We start from the raw sequence: 19,342 nt of genomic DNA, 5'->3' as shown, positions 1-19,342 counted from the left end.
TCCGCCAGGAGCGTTTGAATTCGCTCCTGGGCCGCGACTCGAGCTCTCTGCTGGATGGGCCAAGGGGGGCTCTTGGGCCTGTATCAACTGGGTATGAGGCCCAGTTAGATCAGCCGGTGGTTGGCTTACAGAACGGGGTACGATGCCTACGTACGTCGATCGTCTGTCGCCTGGGGAAGGCTAGGGTTCTTTCTCTCTAAGCCGTCGCGTCGTACGTTGCTGCCAGGGAGCGGCCGTGCTCGTCGAATCGCGCCACTCGGGAATATGGCTGGGCGCGGAACCCCGCCGGTCCTCCCGCAGGCGCAAGACCCAGCTGCGGCGGGCGGGGGTTCTGGCCGTGATGCTGGGGCGCCTAACCCTATTGCTGCCGGGGTTCGTGCCACCGCCGCCGGGGGGCCTGGCCGTGGGGGGACTGCGCCACCGCCTGGACGTGGGATGCCACCGGCGGCCGTTGGTGGGCGAGCGGCTTTGGGCCGAGGGGCTGGTCGTGGTGGAGCGCCGCTGCCAGTCCCGCCCGGCGTCCGGGCTGTGCCCCCTCGTCCGGGATCTCTGCCTATGCATGCGGGGCGAGGTGATGGTGCACCGGCCGGAGCTGCTAAGGCCTTGGGGCCGGGTGAGTCACGGCCCGGGTCATCTCTTGCGGCAACCAATGCGGGCCGGGGTGCGCCTCCGCCGAGGGCTTCGGGGCGAGGGGCGGTTGCGCCAAAACCCCCGGTGCACAATGGCTCTAGACCAGCTGGGCAGACTGGTGGCGGCCGGCCGCCGCCTATTTTCGTTTCGAGACCACCACAGCAACGGTCTAACACCGCGTTGACGAGAGCTACTGGGAATGCAGACTCTTCCGTACCACCCAGAGGGCAATGGGGGGATGATGGTTATGATGCATATGGAGAGGGTCAGCACCGTGGATCATCATCGATGGGAGGTGGTCGAGGTTATGCCTGGCAGAGCGATGGCTCTGCTGAGATGCCTTTTCTGGGCCCATCGGGAGGCTTCGTGGAGGGCGCTTCGGGACCAGACGCACGACAGAGGGGTGGCTTCCGTGGTCGTCGTCGTGGTCGAGGGGGTGGCCGCGGTTTCCGCAGACAGCATCTGATGCAGGAGTCTGTCGATCAGCAGGCTTGCGGGGTCGAGGCTGATCCCGTTCAGGCCACGACCTTGACTGGTGAGGCTATGGAGGTAGTCACGGCCCTGGCCACCGCGGAGGTTGACATGATTGATTCGGCCGATGCGGAGAACAGGTCTGAGTCGGACAGGGCTTCTAAATGGGCACGTCGGAAAGAAAAAATGCTTTGTTATCGCTGTGGTGAGAAAGGTCACTTCATTATTGAGTGTGTGGCTGAGCTATGTGACACTTGTGGTAAACCGGCCCACACCTCGGGGGATTGCCCGCTTCTTCGTGACCAGGCTCCGGCACTTATAGCATATGGAGTATATTGTGCTGGTCTGATGTTTTTTGAGTCACCGGCCGCGAGAGAGACTCCGGTTCAGCCGCAGAGCTTGACTACTGCGATTGTGAAGGTGACACAGGGTGAGGTTTCTGAGGCTCAGATTGTGCACAGACTTCAGGAATTGGCACCGGGAGACTTTCTGTGGGAGCTTGTTCTCATCGAGGAGCGGGTGTTCAGAGTCGACCTACCGTCAGTTGAGGACTTACGGCGGTTGCTGAGTTTTGGGATGTGCAAGGTACCAGGAACTAATTGTATTCTGGAGTTTCAAGAGTGGAAGAAGGTGGAGCCGAAGGGGAAGCCCCTAACTCAGGTGTGGCTGCGTTTTACTGGGGCACCGTCTGAGGCTCTTTCTGATGCTCGTGTGGTGGCCAGCTTGGGTACGTTGGTTGGTAAGACAGAGAAGGTGGACATGATTTTCACCCGCGCCCATGGGGTTGCCAGACTGCGAGTGGGTATTCTGGACATTGAGTTTGTCCCTGACGTGGTAAACTGGGTGTACAGGGGTGAGGTGTTCCCCCTGGAGATTGAGTTTGAGGATGCTGAGTTGTTTGCGGATGTCGATGGTAATAATGATATGGAGACTAATGACGCAGATGATAATGCGGGGACCCGAAAGGATCCGACGGATGAGGATAATCGAGAGAGAACATCCGGGTCAGGATCAGGTGCTCAGCAACCACAGACTGGTTCAGGGGTAGAGCCGGTCACATCTCCATTGATACCTAACAACACGCTGAGGTTCGGATCTTTTCAGCCAGCGTCGGCCCCGCCCAGGCTTTGGAGCGAGAGGGTGGAGTCTGAGGTTGATTTTGAGCGCTCGCTTCCGGCGCTTGATTTTCTGCCTGGGAGCTCGGATGGGCGCGAGGTCGTTGCGGCACCTTCGTTACCGTCGCTGGCCGGCCGTGGGGGTCACCGTCTGGGGCAGGAGGCTTTGGACCTTCCCTCCTCGGCACAGGTTGCTGCAACCGTTCCTCTTCTGATCAGGGAGGCTCAGGGTCACGTGCCACGGTCGGAGCTGGCTACGCCGCAGATTGTCAGCCGAGGGGGAGACAGTGTGGGGCAGGCGGCCTCACATCTCCTTTCATCCGCGCCGATCGCTGCGCCTCTTTCTGTGACGCCGCGCGGGAGCTCGAGGCAGGTGGCCCCGGGACATTCCGCGTCCTCAGCCGAGACGCCGCGCGGGAGCTCGGGGCAGGTGGCCCCGGGCCATACCGCATCCTCAACCGTGACGCCGCGCGGGAGCCCAGGTCAGGTGGCCCCGGGCCATACCGTGTTCTCAGCCGTGACGCCGCGCGGGAGCCCAGGGCAGGGGGCACCGGGCCATATTGCGTCCTCACCTACTGGGATGGTCTCTCCCGTTTGCGTGACAATTGGAGCGGAAGGAGTGCTCGGGCAGGAGGCCCAGGCACAGCCTTCTCCCGCTATCCGGCCTGGGAGCCCCCCGGTGTGGCTTCCTACGAGTGGAGCTACTCGTGAGGAGGTTATTACTTTTGGTGGCATTCCGGACCCGGTCTCTGAGGGAAGACGGATGAGCTCTCGTCTCCAGGATATCCCTGAGGTTGATGACATGCAGCAGAGGTGCGCTATGAGGGCGGCCAAGCTTCGTGACGTTGAGGTCACTACGGGTATGTCAGTCAACATTTCCAATTCTATTATGCATTTTTCTTTGGAGGAGATTATTAATAATGCAAACCAAATAGGGGTTTCGTTAGGGAATACTAATTCTGAAATTAGCAATTCGGTTAATGATCTTCTTGATCTAGAGGCGGAGCGCGCCTTAGAAACCATTCGTAACATAGCGGCAGTGAAACCTATGAACGATGCTGAGATAAATGCATTGGGGGTGAGAGTGCTTGATAATTGGTGTGCAGACCTTGATCCTGACACTAATGAGTCGGATGAGGAGGAGGTTAGTGTTCAAGTTCTTGCGAATCAACCACCGGAGACCGGTTCTGAGGACCGGATGGTGGGTAATGATAAACCAAAACGTAAGTGGAAGCGGAAGGTGTATCCCGTTTCCGCGGTACGTAGGAGTGCTAGGATCCGTACGGCCAAGAAATTTCATGATGACCCATGAAAGGAATCTTTTGGAATAGCAGAGGTCTGAAGGACTTGGCTAAAAGAAGATTTCTCGCGGAGGCATCTTTGGAGCATCGATTAGATATTATCGCTCTTTCTGAGACTGGTAGAGATAATTTTGCTCCTCAGTTTCTTTCCTCTCTTGTGGGTGGTGTGGATTTTGACTGGCATTGCCTACCTCCGCGAGGACGTTCGGGCAGAATCTTGCTAGGAGTGAGATGCGATTCCCTTGAGGTCCGGAGTGTAGTGATGGGTGACTTTGCGGTTAAGTTTCGGGTTAGGTCCAAGGTGGATGGTTTCAATTGGGCCTTGGTGTCGGTGTATGGTGCCGCACAGCCGGAGCTTAAACCGGATTTTTTGGCGGATCTAGTTCGAATTTGCGGGTCCGAGCAGCTACCGATGTTAGTTGGGGGAGATTTCAACATCATTCGGAGGAGAGAGGAGAAGAACAATGACAACTTTGACGGCAGATGGGCGTTTATGTTCAATACCATTATCGAGAGCCTAGATCTGAGGGAGATAGAGCTTTCCGGTAGAAAGTTTACCTGGGTCAATGCACTGCCTATCCCGACCTATGAAAAGCTTGATCGAGTCCTCGCGAGTGTGGAGTGGGAACAGAAGTTCCCTCTGGTTACGGTCCAGGCCCTCTCACGGGGAATATCTGATCACACACCACTGTTCGTCGACTCTGGGGAGTCGAACCATGTGGGAAACAAAAACACTTTCTCATTTGAGATGGCCTGGTTTGAACGTGAGGGGTTTATGGACCTTATTGCCAGGGAATGGGTGAAGGGAGTAGGGGGTAGGACAGCGGTTGAGCGTTGGCAGAACAAAATTAGGCATTTGAGAAGTTTCCTATGGGGATGGGCTAAGCATCTCAGCGGGGTCTACAAGATCGAGAAGGATAGGCTCCTTGATCTAATACAAGCCCTGGACATAAAGGCTGAGTCCGCGATTCTTATGCCGGCTGAGTGCCAGGCTAAAACAGAGGCGGAGAAGAGGTTGAAAGAACTTCTACGGGAAGAAGAGTTGAAGTGGGCGTTGCGAGCTAAGGTTCGGAAAGTAGTCCAAGGGGATGCCAATACTCAATTCTTTCATCTGATTGCTAATGGAAAGCACAGAAAGAAGCGGATTTTTCAACTAGAGCAGGATGAGGGTACGATCGTCGGGCAGGATAATCTCAAAACTTATATTACCGAATATTATAGGCAGCTTTTTGGACCACCGGAGGTTAACTGTGTAACACTCGATGAGTCCAGGACTGAGGATGTACCTCAACTGTCCAATGCCGACAATGATATCCTACTTGCCCCGTTCTCGGAGAAGGAGGTTTTTGATGCGATTGCACAAATGAAAAACAATAAGGCTCCCGGACCGGATGGGTTCCCGGCCGAGTTCTATAAAAAGTGCTGGCATTTTATTAAGGGGGGCCTGTTACCTATGTTTCACGATCTTTTCTCTGGACAGCTTCAATTATTTAAATTGAATTTTGGAACTATTACATTGCTCCCTAAGAAATCGGAGGCTGTGAGGATTGAGCAGTTCAGGCCGATTTGCCTTCTCAATGTGAGTTTCAAAATCTTTACCAAAGTCGGGACCATTAGGCTCTCACAGATTGCGTATTCTGTGGTGCAACAATCCCAAACTGCTTTCATGCCGGACAGAAACATCCTTGAAGGGGTGGTTGTCCTCCATGAAACGCTCCATGGAATTCACTCCAAAAAATTAGATGGGGTAATTTTTAAGGTGGATTTCGAAAAAGCGTATGATAAGGTCAAGTGGCCGTTTCTCCAACAGGCTCTGCGTATGAAAGGTTTCGACGAGGCATGGCGCCGGCAAGTCGAATGATTTACGCAAAAAGGAAGTGTGGGAATTAGAGTGAATGACGATATAGGTCATTATTTCCAGACTCATAAAGGCCTCAGGCAAGGAGATCCAATGTCCCCTATCCTGTTTAACATTGTGGTGGATATGTTAGCAATCTTGATAGGAAGGGCTAAGGACAATGGTCAAGTGGGTGGTTTGGTTCCTCATCTTGTTGATGGAGGTGTATCCATCCTTCAATACGCAGATGATACAATCATCTTTATGGAGCACGATTTGGCTAAGGTGAGAAATATGAAGCTGTTGTTATGCCTATTCGAACAATTATCTGGGTTAAAGATTAACTTTCATAAGAGCGAGCTGTTCTGCTTTGGTAGAGCTAATGACGAACAGGAGTCTTATAGACAATTGTTTGGATGTGAGTTGGGGAGCTTGCCATTCTCTTATCTTGGTATTCCCATTCACCATCGAAGGCTGACAAACAGAGAGTGGAAGTGTATTGAGGACCGATTTGAGAAGAAACTGAGTTGCTGGAAGGGTAAACTCATGTCATACGGAGGCCGACTAATCTTGATTAACTCGGTGCTCACGAGTATGCCTTTGTTTCTCTTATCGTTCTTTGAGGTCCCAGTGGGTGTGAGGAAAAGACTGGACTTCTATAGATCACGTTTCTTCTGGCAGGGTGATGAACTTAAAAGGAAATACAGGCTTGCTAAATGGGATATTATCTGTCGACCGAAAGACCAAGGAGGGCTTGGTATTGAGAATCTTGAGGTTAAGAACAGATGCCTTCTCAGCAAGTGGCTCTGGAAGCTTGCCTCTGGGATTGACGCCATGTGGGCACAGATCCTTCGTAGCAAGTACCTTCATTCTAGAACCTTGTCTCAGGTAACGGTTAGGCCGACTGACTCACATTTCTGGAGAGGACTAATGAAAGTCAAACGATTATTCTTTAATAGGACTAGAGTCGTACTTGGAGACGGGGTTACTACACGTTTCTGGGAGGATACTTGGCTTGGCGATTCACCCTTGGCCGTTCAATATCCGTCTTTATATTGTATTGCTCAACGACGTGAGGTGTCAGTGGCGACGGTATTTCAGTCTATCCCCCTCAATATTCACTTTAGACGAGCGCTTGCGGGCAATTGGTGGGAGGTTTGGCTCCATTTAGTTAGGAGACTGATGGAGGTTCAACTTTCTGACCAACCTGATGAATTACGCTGGAGTCTGACTAGGTCTGGAATATTTACAGTTAAGTCAATGTATATTGATGTCATTAATGTGAGTTCCATTCCAACTTCCAAGAACGTCTGGGATGTCAAAGTTCCTTTGAAAATAAAAGTGTTTATGTGGTTTGTTCATAAACAAGTGATTCTAACAAAGGACAACCTATTAAAGCGTAATTGGACAGGACCTACTAGGTGTAGTTTCTGTGACCAGGACGAGACGATTAAGCATCTCTTTTTTGATTGCCCGCTGGCCAAGGTTCTTTGGCGGACGGTTCACATTACTTTCAATATCACTCCACCCAATACTGTTAATGCGCTATTTGGGAGTTGGCTTAATGGGTTTGAGACTAATTTAGCAAGACATATTCGGGTTGGAGTTAGCGCTTTGTTGTGGACCATCTGGCTTTGCAGAAATGATTTGGTGTTTAACAGATCATCACGGGTTCATTTTTTGCAGGTTATTTTCCGAGCTACGGCACTGATCCATTCGTGGTCGCCACTCACTACGATGGAGGCCAGGGAGCATTTGGTTACTGCGTGTATCCGATGGGAGACGGTAACTCGGGATATCTTCAACCGGTTTGGATGGCGGTCATGTAATAGGATAGGAAATTAGTTTACCTGTCTTATTCTAGCCAGCCGGTTGTGGCGCATTGTTCTTGGCTAGTATGTGTTTCTAGCCTTTTGCGCTCTGTGTGAGCTGCCTTTTATCTCCAGATTTGAGACTTTCGAACCTTTTGGACACCTATTTAGTTAATAAAGAGGGCCGTATGCATCGCTAGATGCAGAGGCCGGGGAAACCCCCTTTTCGAAAAAAAAACCATGAGTCCACCACAAATAACCCCCAAAAAGGCAAATATGGATAATGCAACTTCTGTGATTTCTTGGAGAAACTTGAGATCGGTGGGCTCCGGAGCGGAGTGCCACCGGAAGCAATGAATATCATAAGTTGGAACTGCCGAGGTGGGGGAAGCACTTGGACAGTTCGCGATCTCGGTGCTTTGGTACAGGCACATTCTTCCAATATTGTCTCATGTGCGAGACACGACAATCAAAAGAAAAAATGAAGAGGTACCGCGCAAGATTGGGTTTGAGGGGTTTTGATGGTGTTGACAACGATGGTAATAGTGGTGGTTTGGCACTTTTTTGGCATGAGACTCTGAGTGTTGATGTGGTTTTTGCAAATCAATGATGCAGTAGCTCTGACTTGGCGACTAACTTGTGTGTATGGTGAGCCAAGGGTGGAGAATAGGCACTTGATGTGGTCGCTCATGGAAGATCTAAAAATTCAGTCTGGCCTTCCTTGGCTCATAGTCGGTGATTTCAATGAATATATGTGGGACTTTGAGCATTTTTCTTTAACACCGAGACCGGCTTCCCAGATGCAGGCTTTTCGGGATGCCCTTGAAGTGTGCGAGCTCTCAGACTTGGGTTTTAGTGGTGTACCGCACACGTATGATAACAAGCGTGGGGGTGATGCAAATGTCCAAGTTCGGCTTGATAGGGCGGTTGCAAGCCCTCAGTGGTGAGATTTATATTATGAGGCTTCAGTTCGACACCTGATCTCTCCTTGTTCTGACCATGTCCCAATTCTTGTTAATTGTGAGCTAGTAGCAGATCACATAACCAAACCGAGAGCTAGGCAGTACGAGATCATGTGGGAGAGAGAGTCGGTGCTGCAGGAGCTTATTGCAAGGGCATGAGCTGATGCAGAATGAAAACTTGTTTAGGTGATGTTCATGCTGCACTGAGGCTAACTATGCGCAAGTTGTACAGATGGAGCATGTTAGACTTAGAGATATATCTCTTTGTAATCTCAACTACTTATCTCTTCCTCTCCCTTGTAACCTCCTATCTCTTATTCTGCTGAATCCTAGCGATCGGTAGATACTTGTAAACCACGGCAGGGGTTATTCCTGCCATCGATCAATAAAGCCCCGCGGCTCCTCTACGGAGGAGTAGGAACGCTTCCACCAAACCAATCTTACATGGTATACAGAGCCACGTCTCTTCCTATCATCTAGCGACACCACAAAAACCCTAAACCCTTCCATCGCCATGGCTATGAGCTCGAGCGCCGCCGCCCTCAACCTAGGTGCTCCACCAACAGAGAAGCTCGCAAGGGGGAACTACCTCCTGTGGAAGGCGCAGGTCATGCCGGCACTGCGAGGCGCGCAAGTGACCGGTCTCCTCGACGGCAGCGACGCCGCACCGCCAAAGACAACAGAAGTCACCAAGGCGGACAAAACCACGGCCATAGAACCCAATCCTCTGTATGGCCCGTGGTTGTCGAAGGATCAGCAGGTTCTGAGCTACCTGCTGAATTCTCTCACGCAAGAAATCCTGGCGCAAGTTATCGGTAAGGACAGTACCTTTGATCTCTGGACTGCTCTTACCACTCTATTGGCCGCGCAGTCGCAATCCCGCATAACAAATCTTCGGATGGCCATCTCCAACACCAAGAAAGGAAACATGTGAAGCAATGCCTTCATCGCCAAGATGAAGAACCTCGGGGACGAGCTAGCTGCGGCTGGGCGTCCGGTAACCGATCCGGAGATGGTCGACTACATCCTTGCTGGCCTTGATCGGGACTACGATCCCATCGTGGCAGCAGTCGGCGCTATCAAGAACTCCATCACCGTTGACGATCTCTTCGCGCAGATCACTGCGTTTGATCAGCGGATGGAGATGCTGGGGGACGGACCAGCAGGCTTCCGTTCCTCTGCCAACGCCGTCTACAGGGGGCGCGGCCAGTCCCGTGGCAGGGGCGGTCGTGGCCGAAGCAACAGAGGAGGACGCGGTCGAGGAAACCGCTCCTCTCCCTCTCCGAGTCGTGGAGGTGGCGGCGGCGGTCATCAGCAGCGCTTTCGCTCTCAACCACAACAGCAGTAGCAGCAAGAAGGCGACTACCCGGAGTGCCAAATCTGCTACAAGTTCCATGCTGGCGGGGCAAGAGCCTGCTGGCATCGCTACGACGACGATCATGAAGAAAAGAAGGCAGCCAACCTCGTCACCAACAACTATGGCATAGATACCAATTGGTATGCAGACTCTAGCACCACTGAACATATCACAGGGGAGCTCGACAAGCTGACGATGAGGGAAAGGTACCACGGCGGTGATCAGATACACACGGCGAGTGGAAATGGTATGGACATTACTCATGTTGGTAAATCAATTGTTAAAACCCCCGTAAAAGATCTACATATTAATAATGTCTTACATGTTCCACATGCTTCAAAAAATCTTGTCTCTGTTCATCGTTTTGCCCTTGACAACAATGTTCTCATAATATTCTATCCTCACTCTTTTGTGATCAAGGACTTGGCAACGAGGAGGGTCATCCTTAGAGGAAAGTGTGAGGGAGGCCTATATCCACTCATATCATCTTCATCTTCATCATGGTCAAACAAACAAGCGTGGAGTGTCACCAAACCTTCCTCGGCAAAGTGGCATAGTCGTCTCGGTCATCCCTCCTCAGTTATAGTTCAGCACGTCCTTAGCAAAAATAATCTTCCTTATGAGTCTAGCGTTGAGTCAATTTGTGATGCTTGCCAGCAAGCTAAGAGTCATCAGTTACCTTATCCTATATCAACAAGTGTTTCCACTGCTCCATTGCAGCTTATTTTTTCAGATGTATGGGGACCAGCTCCCACATCAGTTGGTAGATTCTCTTATTATGTCAGTTTCATCGATGATTATAGCAAGTTCACTTGGATATATTTGCTAAAGAAACGATCTGATGTTTTCCAAGTTTTTACCAACTTCCAAAACCTTGTTGAACGCCAGCTAGACTCAAAAATTCTTGCTATGCAAACCGACTGGGGTGGTGAGTATGAGAAACTAAATTCCTTTTTTCAAAAAATTGGAATCTCTCACCATGTTTCTTGCCCCCATGCTCATCAGCAAAACGGGTCGGCTGAACGCAAACACCGCCATGTTGTTGAGGTAAGACTAGCACTCCTAGCCAATGCTTCCATGCCTTTAAAATTTTGGGATGAAGCTTTTCTCACTGCCACATATCTCATAAATATTCGACCAAGCAAAGTCATCAAATTTGAAAGTCCCATCACACGTCTGTATGGAACAAAACCAGATTTCAAATCACTACGAGTTTTTGGTTGTGCATGCTGGCCAAACCTAAGGCCATACAACACACGCAAACTTGCGTTTCACTCAAAAAGATGTGTGTTTTTGGACTATAGCCCTATGCATAAAGGCGTCAAGTGTTTAGATGTTCCTACAGGCCGAGTTTATATATCTCGTGACGTTGTGTTCGATGAATCAGTTTTCCCCTTTGAATCCCTCCATTCTAATGCCGGCGCCCTTCTCCGTCAAGAAATTCTTCTTCTTCCATCCACACTTCGACCTTTTGATCACGGGGGAAACAATTGCACTAACCAACATGACATCCCTGCTGGAACCAGTTCTTGTCTCCCGTGTGTGCAGGTACCTGAAGAAAACGGAGCTCAAAACAATCAGAATGATCAAAATCTCGTCCAAAACGGAGCTATATTTCATGTAGAAGAAGAAGACGAAGCTGGCGCGGTGTTCGAGGAAGATTTGGCGGCGCCTGCCACCCCTGCGCGTCAATCCTCCTCGGATCTGGCGCGGGCATCTTTTACGGATCACGAGCCGGTCGGCCAGGAGAGCCAGGCGCGGGCGAGCCGCCCCGCAACTGCCACGTCATCACGTGGAGGATCTCCCTCGAGCGGCCCGCGCATGCAGCCAACCGCTGCGAGGCGCGGCATGCACATGCGGCCAACGGGCTCATCTGGTGCGGTCGGCGCAGGATCAACTACGGAAACTAGTGGTGTGGCCGCTGATGGACAGGCCACATCCGCGACCACTGGATCCGGTGCGGCAACACCTGATGCATCTCCAGGATCGTCTGCAACCAGCGATTCTGTGCACCCACGTGTGCAGCAACAACCATCCATATCCAAAGTCACAACTCGGCTACAAAAAGGTATTAAAAATCCAAAAATAAGAACTGATGGCACCATACCATATGGCATGTTGTGTATTTCAGGAGAGCCAACAAAACTAGATGATGCACTTGGAGATCAAAAGTGGAAAAAGGCTATGGATGAGGAGTATACAGCCCTAATGAGAAACAAGACATGGCATTTGGTACCAAATCAAAAAGGTAAAAATGTCATTGATTGTAAGTGGGTGTATAGGATCAAGAAAAAGGCAGATGGCTCCATTGACAGGTATAAGGCACGTCTTGTTGCTAAGGGTTTTAAGCAGCGTTATGGTATTGATTATGAGGATACATTTAGTCCTGTGGTAAAGGCAGCAACTATAAGACTTGTGCTAGCTATTGCCGTGTCCAAGGGATGGAGCTTAAGGCAGCTAGATGTACAGAACGCGTTTTTGCATGGTGTTCTGGAAGAGGAGGTCTACATGAGGCAACCACCAGGTTATGAAAACAAGCAAAAACCACATTATGTATGCAAGCTTGACAAGGCTCTCTATGGTTTGAAACAAGCACCCAGAACATGGTACTCCAGGTTAAGTATGCAGTTGAAATATCTTGGTTTCTTTGCATCAAAAGCTGATACATCTCTCTTCATATACAATAAGGCAAATACTATCATATTTGTGCTCATTTATGTTGATGATATTATAGTTGCAAGCTCTTCTCAGAATGCTACTGATGCTCTCTTACATGATCTAAGCTCAGAATTTGCTTTAAAGGATCTTGGTGATTTGAGTTTCTTCTTAGGCATTGAAGTTAAGAAGGTTTAGGATGGTATAGTGTTGAAACAGGAAAAATATGCAACTGAACTCTTGGCTCGGATGGGAATGAAGGATTCCAAGCCTTCACCCACACCATTATCCTCATCAGAACAGTTGTCAGCCTATGTAGGGGAGCCACTTAATGAGAAGGATAGCACTAGATACAGAAGTGCTGTTGGAGCCTTGCAATACTTAACCTTGACACGACCAGATATCTCAGTTTCTGTTAACAAAGTATGTCAATACCTGCATGCGCCTACTTCTGCTCACTGGACAGCTGTCAAAAGAATCATTCGATATATTAAGCATACTGTAGGCTTGGGACTATATTTCAAACGTTCCAATTCTACACTTGTCAGTGCTTTCTCTGATGCGGATTGGACAGATTGTAGTGATGATAGAAAATCCACAGGAGGTTTTGCGGTTTTCTTTGGATCTAATCTTATTTCATGGAGTGCCAGGAAACAAGCAACAGTGTCAAGGTCAAGTACTGAAGCTGAGTACAAGTCATTGGCAAATGCCACTGCAGAAATTATTTGGCTTGAATCTTTGCTTGAGGAATTGGGTGTAAAGCAACGTCGTACTTCATGTCTATGGTGTGATAATTTGGGGGCTACTTATTTAAGTGCAAATCCTGTTTTTCATGCCAGAACCAAGCACATTGAGATAGACTTTCACTTTGTACGAGAAAGAGTTGCAGAGAAGAAGTTGGAGATACGTTTTATTCCTTCCAAAGATCAAGTAGCTGATGGATTCACCAAAGCTCTACCATACAAGCCATTTGAAGCATTCAAGAACAATCTTAATCTAGGATAGGTAGTTCAGATTAAGGGAGGGTGTTAGACTTAGAGATATATCTCTTTGTAATCTCAACTACTTATCTCTTCCTCTCCCTTGTAACCTCATATCTCTTATTCTGCTGAATCCTAGCGATCGGTAGATACTTGTAAACCACGGCAGGGGTTATTCCTGCCCTCGATCAATAAAGCCCCGCGGCTCCTCTACGGAGGAGTAGGAACGCTTCCACCAAACCAATCTTACAGAGCAAAGAAAAAATCGGCAATGTTACTCAGGAAATAGAGCAGTCCCGCTCCAAATTAGAAGAGTTGATGAACATGAATGCGGATCGCGTTGAGATATGTGTTGTGACCGATAAATTGAACGAATTACTCTATAAAGAAGAGTTAATGTGGCTGCAAAGGTCACGGATTGACTGGTTAAAGGAGGGGGGCAGAAACACCAAATTCTTCTACTCCAAGGCTGTATGGAGAGCACGTAGAAACAAATTAAAAAATTACAGGATCTTCATGGGAATATTTTCACTAACAAAAATGAGATGGGTGTTGCAGCCACCTCATATTTTGAATCTTTGTTCGTTGCTGACCCAAATGTGGATGTGTCCCACATCATTGATCTCATTTATCCAATTATTAGTGCTGAAGAAAATGATACCTTGTGTGCAGATTTTTCTATAAGGAAATCGAGGATGCTTTGTTCCAGATTGGACCTTTGAAGGCTCGGGGACCGGATGGATTTCCTGCTCATTTCTTTCAGCACAATTGGGCTACTATCAGAGAAGAGATCACTGCAGGGGTTAATGAATTCTTTCGGACAAGTATTATGCCTATTGGAGTTAACGATACCACCATAGTGTTGATTCAAAAAAAAGACAACCCGGTTAAAGTCACTGATTTTCGTTCTATAAGCCTTTGTAATGTTATTTATAAAGTGGTTTCTAAATGCTTGGTGAATAGGCTCAGGCTTATGCTTAATGCAATAATTTCTCGGAAGTGAAGTGCTTTTATTCCAGGGCGAATGATCACACACAATGCCTTGATAGCTTTTGAATGCATCCACCATATCAAACAAGAAAAAGATCCTACAAAAAGTTGTTGTGCATACAAGCTTAGTTTTTCAAAGGCATATAATCGGGTAGACTGGAATTATTTTAAGCAAATGATGCAAAAGCTTGACTTTGCTCATCGATGGGTTGATCGGATAATGTCTCATGTAACCACTATGAGATACTCCGTAAAATTTAATGGAGCCATCTAGAATTCGTTTGCACTGACGAGAGGTCTTCGGTAAGGTGATCCTTTGTCCCCGTATTTATTTCTTTTTGTATTTATTTATTTTTGTTCTTGACGTTTGTATTTATTTATTTTTGTTCTTGACGGTTTGTCTACTCTCATCGATAAAGGAATTACAGATGGAGAGCTCCTGGCATTTCACACCTCCTCCTCTTTGCTGATGATACATTGTTATTTTTGTTTTTCAAGGCTTGTGACTGTGTATCTTAAATATGCAGAGCCGGGTGTTGCTCATTTGCTTTGTATATATACTTTGGGAAAATGTCTTTTCCAAAAGAAGGAAAAATGTATGTCTTCCCTTCCCTATACATTCCCGCACCACGGCAGAACAACAGAAACCGGTGGCCTCACTCTCTCGACACGATCCCACAAAAGAACTCACGAAATAGGTCTATGTTGCATGTTCACATACACATCACAGTACGCAGAACTACACAACCCACAAGCGGCAGTGCAACACCCAACTAAATCTGCTAGCTATTCAGCTCAAGGAACGTACATCACCATTACACAGCACAGTGGAACCACCTTAGCCCACACAAAGAAACTCGACAAGAACATAATATACAGTGGAGCCATCATCGACCAGTGCACGACGACGGCTTACTTCTTCTTTTGCAGGCTTATCGATTGCTTGGCCACAGCGTGCGCCGCCGAGCTCGCGAGGGACGACTTCTTGATGTGTCCCTTTGGGTCGAGCGCTTTCCGAATCTTGAAGACGGCCCACGCGACCCCAAGAGCGTTTCCGGTGGCGTGGAGGTAGTCCTGTGTTATCTCTCCTGCTTGATCACCGTACCTGCAAAAATGACAAGACAATTATCAACGATCCTGTCGACCGGCGGCATCCAACAATTACTACTGCGCAAAAGATCTTGCTTATGACTGGTTGCTGAACCAAGAACATTTGAAATTCTGAATGAAGCATAGATGTAATACAGTGTATGTGCATTACCTGTGCGTTACAACTGAAGTTGTGACAACTGATGATGTTTTCATCACGTTCTTGCCAGATACCTCAACAGCATCCCATACTTTACCTGAACCATCGAGTAAGTAAAGAGTCAACAAATAATAATATGTGATGCAGTAACGGTTTGCACATATCAAATCTAAAGAGGTGGCATGCTATAAAATCTTATTGCAGCCAACATCAGGGCCCTTGCATCCAATATAGTATTCGTGCAAGCCAGCCGGCAAACCACTGTTTTGGGCTCTTGAACTTATACAAGCAGAATTCTGACCACATATTAGCAGCTCTTATAACTGGTTTAGACTTCAGTTAAGGCATCTTAACCAAGTGTACTCTACAATAGTACACTAAATACCTGGGATTTGCTTGGGAGGCCCAATGTAGAGCATAATAAAATCCAAATCATAATATGATTTCATCCTATCTGGTACTTTGGTGATGTGACCATTAATCCGATGCATATTTAGATCAACAAATTCAATTTTTATTCGGAACAGAATCACGGACCACGTAGACTTCTAACTTAAAAGTTCAGAAACAACAGAATACCTAGCATTCTACTAGCTGCCTTTATATTCAATCATTTCATAAGAATACAGATAAAAGCGGGTAAAATTCATATTTTGCCAAGCAAATGTAACATGCACAGCTAGTGGCAAACGCTTACCAAATCCGTCCAGCGAAGCAAGAATAACTTCGCCAGGCATTAACTTGAAGAACTTCTGTGCAGGTTTGGAGTTGACTACAGTGCTGGTAACAAATCCCGAGACCTTGAGAACACCTGAGAGAATTGAGTTTGCTACCTTGTTCGACATTTTAGTGACCCTTCTGGCCCTGCAGAAGACAAAAGAGAAATGCATAAGCCAACTGCATCGAATCGACTGGAGGGCCGCATAAAATTGATTACCTTAAATATAGAGCACATCTAGATATACCCTATTTATTGCACATCTAAGTGCCTCAATCAAACAGAAAGACAATACTCGCACGAATGTCCGCGTAAAATCAATGACATAGGACTTGGATGTGCAATACGTAGGGCACATCTAAATGTGGTTTGGCAAAACTGTAAATATTTCTATAAACATGATAACAATAGTCAATAAACAACCTAAAGGGAAATAAAACTATCTCAGAATGAGATTAGGATAGCGGCCCATACTGTCAAAAGTCAAAACAAAATAACTTCTACCTATACTGCTATGCATATTTCCATTAAGATATAGTGCTAGTATACTGAGTAGCTTGCCACTTCAGCCCAGGCATGCTTTGGTAAGGATCCGGATCAAGTTGAAAACATCTCACTCTAAGCCTCTTTAGTGATATCTTTAAATTTAGCATCATAATGCACACATGTAGGCATGGCAAAAATTCATCATAATGCACACATGTCGGCATGGCAAAAATATCACTGGTCGTTATCAAGATATGCCAGGTGTCTTCAAGCATAGGAAAAATTAATGGACACTGGTGGCATTGGCTAAGTTCATGGTCAATTTTTCATAATAAAGATGTGTCGTCGTCTTAATGGGGGTTACATCTGGGTGAGACATTTTGTTTGCACAACCAAAAAAGGGTTTGTCTTGTCCATGTCTTTTTTTAGACAACGGAAGAGAACATGCAGAAGACCCTACTGCATAACTGACAAACAAAAGACCCTGCTCTGTTGAATAGAGCTACTGTAATATAACTTCATAATCTTACTATTAAAACATTGTAACCGCATAATCAATAGGAGTATTTTCTGTTCATCAAGTGCAATGCATTGAAGGACTAGTAAGAACCCTGACTATTCTGGACATGACAGGTAACGAAGCTATAACTGATTATCCAAATCCTGATCTTAGACGATGCAAGTAATGGCAAAAGGTGAATCATCTCATTCATTAAATTTTAGATCATCCAATGCTGCAGCTTAACAGGAGCATTAGAAATGTAAATTTAGTGTATCATTTAGTTCATCAAATGCCAGATTAAGAAAGTGCATCTAAGCTACTCCAGTGTGAGCTGCTCTGCAACATAGAGATAAACGGTAGGCCAATAAAGAAGTAGAGTAAGTTTCTTCATCCATACCTCTTCATCCTCTTGAGGGAGCTCGGCTTCACCTGCGTAGGCTTGCCGTTGGCCCCCGCACCCTTCTTCAACACCGCCTCCCCGCATTTGAGGCCCGAGGCTGTGATGTCGCCGCACCAGATGATGCCCCTTACCAGCTGCCCCGAGCCCTTGGCGATAAGCCTCGCCACCGACGAGCTGTAGTCGTCCACGTTCGGCGCGATTGTCGTCCAGAACGCCGCGGACTGCTCCTCAATCTCCTCCTTCTTGTCCCCGGCAGCCTCCTCCGGCGTGATCTCCGACACCGCCCTAGTGTCCATTACCTCCGACTTGCCGCCCGCCTCCTCGTCGACCTGCTTGACGGAGAAGGTTGTGTACTCCTTCAGGACCCTGTCCAGCTCCTCCAGCACCTGCTCCTGCCCTTTCCCGGCGACCGTGAGCCCGTAGCTCAGCGCCGCCTCCCGGTCCGCGTCCGTCTCCGCCACGTCGTCCTCCTTGTCGTCAGGGTGGTCGCTGTGCGGACGTGGAGCGAGAAGAAGTAGTGGCCGGCGTCGAGCTTGACGACAGCGACGTCGCTGGCGAGCGGCCACTGCACGGGCTCCTGCGCGTCGGTGGAGCGGCCGCTGCTGAGGAAGCTGAAAAACCCGCGCCGCTGGTTGGACTTGTCCGGGGTGAGGCGCGCGAGGACGGCGACGCAGTGGTCTCCCTGGCGGAGGCGCACGACGGAGAGCGTGCCGGCGCCGAGGTCGAGGCTGCGGTCGGGGTCGACGAGGTGGAGCTGCGCGCCCGGCACGTCGACGAGGGCCTCCTCCACCGTGGGCGGGGCTGGGGCGGCGTCCTCGGCCGCGTCGGCCGGGAAGAGGTTCTCGGCCATCTCGTGGGGGTCCATGGTGGGGTAGAGCGATTCGCCTGCGCCGGTGGCGGTGCTGGCGGCGGGGTTGTACTGGAAGGCGGTGTTGTGGTCGGGGTGGGACTGGGGTACCTCCGGGTACATGCTCTGCTGCTTGGAGGCGGAGGCCATGGCGGGTTCGCTGGTGGGCTGCTGCGTCGTGTCACACACAGTTCGCCGGATCGAGAGAGAGGGGAACGAGCCAACGAGGTGGGGAGGATGAAACGGGCGCAGGGGATTTTAATACGCGAGGGGTGGAACCGGCGAGGGCGACGGTTCATTCGCGGTGGCGCCCAGGTGCGCGGGGATTTGCTGCGCCCGTGACGGCGACGTGGAGCTGGTCGGCAGCGTGTGAGAGACGGGACGGCCGTGCGTCCGCGGCGGCACACCGGTGGGCACAGAGATGGCGGTGGCAAAGGGGGATCCGGGTTCCCCGATAGACGAGAAGACATTGGAAGAAAGCAACCGGAAGGCAAGGGAGGAGGACGCGTAGACACCGTGGGGATGGCCGGGGGAACAGCTCACCGGCCACGGAGGTGCCAGCAGCAAAAGAATACTATGGCTTTGGGAAGGCGAACACGGACTGGCGCGCTCCAGAGTTTCACGTGTGTGCAGCTTGTCGGCACCTGGCGGTCCTGCCGTTGCACACTTCGGAGCGACGATCGACGGTAGTACTACTACTACGTCGGTTTTCCGTTCACCGCGTCGCCGACAGCAGACGGTAGTCAACATGTTTTCTGTTTTCCGCTGCCGTGCACGGGCGGGTCGGCGGAGCAGCGCGGCGGACCGTGGGCATCAAATCTATCGTCGGGCTTCCACATTTGTCTGCGCATTTTCTTGATCTTTACGGATGTCTTTGGTTGTCCGCGTCGTTTTTCACACTTTGCATATTGGTCCCAGCTGACTGCACATTTGTCTGACGGTGAAGAAATAGGCAAAAAAAAAAAAACTATCATTTGGGTTTGTGTCTGCATATAGACTGACTGTATTAGAGCAACTCCAACGCGCGGACC

The 19,342-nt window shown here is 49.1% G+C and overlaps 1 pseudogene; it reads right to left on the bottom strand.

Annotated features, from left to right (window-relative positions):
• Positions 1-14,792: 14,792 nt before the first annotated feature.
• Positions 14,793-18,620, bottom strand: LOC119291035 (annotated as a pseudogene).
• Positions 18,621-19,342: the final 722 nt, after the last annotated feature.

The sequence above is a fragment of the Triticum dicoccoides genome, chromosome 4B (assembly GCF_002162155.2).
Source record: "Triticum dicoccoides isolate Atlit2015 ecotype Zavitan chromosome 4B, WEW_v2.0, whole genome shotgun sequence".
NCBI classification, from domain to species: Eukaryota; Viridiplantae; Streptophyta; class Magnoliopsida; order Poales; family Poaceae; genus Triticum; species Triticum dicoccoides.
This window is presented reverse-complemented; position numbering and strand designations above follow the sequence as displayed.